The following is a 3981-nucleotide window of genomic DNA, read 5'->3' as shown; positions in this document are numbered from 1 at the left end:
CCAAAAACGCAAAAACATAAAATAGATTTAGGGCTTTTTAAAACCACCCACCGCTGTCGTTTGCTATGGCCGAACCATAGGGCCGACAACCATGGAAGATCCCGGCAAAGGACCTCCGTCCTCCAACGACCAAAACCCTGGCCTCAATGACCGGTAAAACCTAACGGCAACCATGATTTAAAAGAAAACCTTTAGGGTTTCAGAAATTCAATCCACACGGCGGCCAAACGGAGCATGAACCTAAGGATCCCCTCTCCCTTCCTGCGAAAGATCAGTTCTATAGGCTCGTACCTCTGTATCCTTGAATTCTAAGGAGATAGGAACGTAAAACTGGTTGTTGAGACATTGCCGTGTGACCAGGGCATGATTAACAGCTCTGTTTAGTTCCTCTAGATCCCATCAAGCAGTAGAGGATCGTTTCCATGGTTGGCTTCCAATCCTGTGGTGGTTGCACAGTTGTCAGACAGACTCAAAACCTTTTAGGGTTTCATTTTTCCGAGCATCGAGCTACGACCATGGTTGCAGCACTGATTTTTTTTTTAATTCAATTCAATGGTCACCTTCACAAGGGCTTCGCCTACTACTCCCTCACAAACACTAAATCTTTATCTATGAAGCACCGGCCATGGCTACAAACATAAATTATTTATTTGTTTTTGATCGATTGAATCCATTCATACATAATAAAAAAACAATTAAAAAATTGCAGCGCCATTGATCAACCATGATCAAGCTCTGATACCATTGATAGAATAAATCATGCAGAACACTCATGGAGATCAACGAGCATACAAATAAATCCAAGGGTGTGATAGGCATACCTGGATCCGTGGTTGTGGAAGTCGAATTCTTGACAATCTCTGTCGCACATGAGCTGCGTTGGTCTGGTCTACCCTCTTCCACTCTACTTTAGGTTTTCTCAGGTTAGTCACTTAATGGGCCAGTGACAACTATTTATAGTGGTGAGGGTAGGGACCAACCCTGCATAGAAAATAGGGTTCTCCCATTAAGGAAACAATACCTTAGGTCCACACATAGTAACTGGACTTATACTATTAAGGTAGCTCCCATCAACACTACTAAACCGATTTTATTAAAAATAAAAGTGGAACTATGCCAGCCCACCTTATGGAAATCTTATAGGAGAGTCTATAACCTTCCTTTTCAGAGATTGGAAGTGCAAGACACGGACACTTCTACACCAAATTTACCCATCCCCGCACCCATTGAAATTCAGCAATTAATCAAGGGAAGGCATTCATGGTTTGCAGAAAATCAATGAACACACAAAAAAAAAAACCCAATTCTGATTGAATTATAAACCAAAGAAGTTCATCAATGAAGACAGGAAGGAAAAAAAGGGTATGGGAATTTTTGACAAACTTACAGGTGTCTAAGCTCTAAGAAATCCTCTGCATAAGAATGAATTTAGATTTATCTTCTGTAGAATCTGCTCCTGCTCATCAGCCATGGAGGCGGCAGGAGAAGCTTAGGGTTTCTAGGAGCTAGTAATAGAGACAAAGACGTGAAAAATAAATAGAGACAGAGACGTGAAAAAATAAATAGAGAAGGAGAACAGGGAAGAGAAGAGGAGAGAAGAACCAACAACTGATCTTCCCCTTTTTCAAACCCTAAACGATTTGGGGAAGATGAGTTGCAGGTTTGTTTTTTTTCTTAAGGGAATTTTTGTAACTTTACCTCTTGATTTTAACACTGTTAGTCATAAACTGACAGAATGGGTGTAAGTGTTAACGTTTGTAAACCTCAAGGGGGTACACAGAATTATCCAAAACAGGGGGTAAAACTATACTTTCGTCAAACCTCAGGGGTGGTATGTGTAAATTACCCTAAAATATAATAAATAATGGCACTGAAATGCGGGACATTACACAAACCCATGCCTATCTCTACCAAAACAGAAATTTTACTCATATCTATGTTTGTGCTTGTCTCCTCCACTTGTAGAGCAGCCCGTCCTCCTTATAATGTTGATGGCTCCCTTCAAATCTTCAGTAGAAGTACTTCCTTTCTTCAACTCATTCTCTTTCCTTCTTCTTCTTTCTTATTCTCCCTTCTTCCTTTTCTTCTTCTTCTATCCTTCTCTCGCTCTCTCTTTTTTTTTTTTTTTTCTTTCTTCCCTCTCTTGCATGATTTCAGTAGTGAGCTAAGGGGGTTCTTTTATTTTTCCCCTACTTAGCTAAGGTTTGTGTTTGTCCCTCTTCTCCCTTTCCTTCCTTCTTCCTCTTTCTTATATATATACAACTTCACCTAGATATACAGATGTAAACGGATATTCAAAAATCCGATCCGTGTTTGTATCCATTTAGGAGAATCCGAATCCGTCCAAAACTAATTGGATACGAATATGATAATCCCCCTATCCAATCGACTATTATCCGATTTGTTTAGCAATCTGACAGTAATAAAATATCTGAAATATATCTATGTGTCCATCTATCCTTTTAAGGTACCTTATTGGATTTTGTTACCTTATTTTTATAATTTTATAAGTTAAGATAATGTGATTCTTTTTCTATATTTTCTATTTGTTTATATATATTGTTTATGATTTACCTATGTATATATATATATAATGTGATACATGGAATCACAAATCTATTTGAGAAAATCAAAGACTAAGAAGAGTAGAAGAAAGGGTAGTTGTTGAACTCTCAAGTCTCAACCCTAATCATCATCATAAAAATGGTTAAGATGTCAACGGATAGTCAAAAATTCACATTCGATCTACGTTCATATCCATTTAGGAGAATCTGTATTCAAAAAACCACTATCCAAAAAATATCCGAATTCGTCTAAAAATCGATAAGATATTATCCGAATCCGTCCGAATGTTAATGGATACGAATATGATAATGTCACTATCTGACTGAATTCGATCCATTTACATCTATACCTAGATATTTTACATGTTTACACATAAAAATAATTACAGAATTAATTACACACGCACAAACACACACCACATAGAAACTTATTAAACCAATAATCATGGGTACTATTGTGACAAATTATGACTCGTGCCATAGTCCACTTGGTCGGGTCGTCCTGCACAGGTAAACCACAAGAAGACAAGGAAGTGCTGGCCTGAGCCGGTTAGTACACTCCGATGCCTAAGTCAGAGTTTGCAACAGATAGAAATCTCAAGCTAGAGAGCTTAAGCCTCAAAGAGTGAATTGAGTTCCATACCTTAGCTATGCATGGCTATTTATATCTCCAAGATTCTAAATGGTATCCAAGTTTTACCTGTTTCTAGATGATAACCTTGGTTTCATGTCATCCTTAGTGGCACGGTCTCTGGTCGACACGTGTATGCTCTAGGGTCATGCCGAAAATGTGACCAGGGTCACGTGAGAAGCGTGACTTTAACCTGACCGGAGTTTCTGGCTGGGTTGAGTCAATCGTCTATTCTGGTTAAGTGGGGTTATCCCAAGGTCGATATCCTGACCCGAGTTCATGGTGGATGAGCCGGGGCTGGCCTGATTGGACACGTGTAACTTGGAGATTGGTTATGGTTAATTGTGACCTATCATAGGCCCCCCACTCTTATCTAACATGATTGTTTGATGAGAGTAGGTCAGGTCATACAATCCTTGCCCTTGCTGGGTTCAGGAACATCATTCTTGGCCCGAGGTGCTCTCGTTGTGGCCCTACCGATGTGCTGGCTCATTAAGTGTTTTCCATACTGTGTCAGGAAACGGTTGTCAGTGGCATGACATGTCGCTTCGTGATCTGACGCGTGGCTTGCATCATCATTAGCCTCAGGTACACGAATCGCCACGCGCTCTCCACCATTCGATCCTTTCATCCTGGGCCATTGGATTCCCATGGCTTTCCCGCCCTTTTTCCTTATAAATAGGCGCTCTGCTTTCTTTGCCTTCACTCATTTTCTTACTATCTTTACGTTTGGTGCTAGTGTCTTCGGGTTATCCATTCTCCAGTGCTCAGCCTTGTTTGTCGCAT

The 3981-nt window shown here is 40.1% G+C and overlaps 1 non-coding gene across 1 annotated transcript; it reads left to right on the top strand.

Moving 5' to 3' along the window:
* The first annotated feature begins 252 nt into the window (after positions 1-252).
* LOC122666444 lies at positions 253-470 on the top strand. Its single transcript, XR_006333633.1, has one exon. It is a non-coding gene; the product is annotated as a small nucleolar RNA U3 (small nucleolar RNA).
* Positions 471-3981: the final 3511 nt, after the last annotated feature.

This window comes from Telopea speciosissima, chromosome 6 (genome assembly GCF_018873765.1).
Source record: "Telopea speciosissima isolate NSW1024214 ecotype Mountain lineage chromosome 6, Tspe_v1, whole genome shotgun sequence".
Classification (NCBI taxonomy): domain Eukaryota; kingdom Viridiplantae; phylum Streptophyta; class Magnoliopsida; order Proteales; family Proteaceae; genus Telopea; species Telopea speciosissima.
The sequence above is the reverse complement of the archived record's forward strand: the minus strand, read 5'-3'. Positions and strand labels throughout refer to the sequence as shown.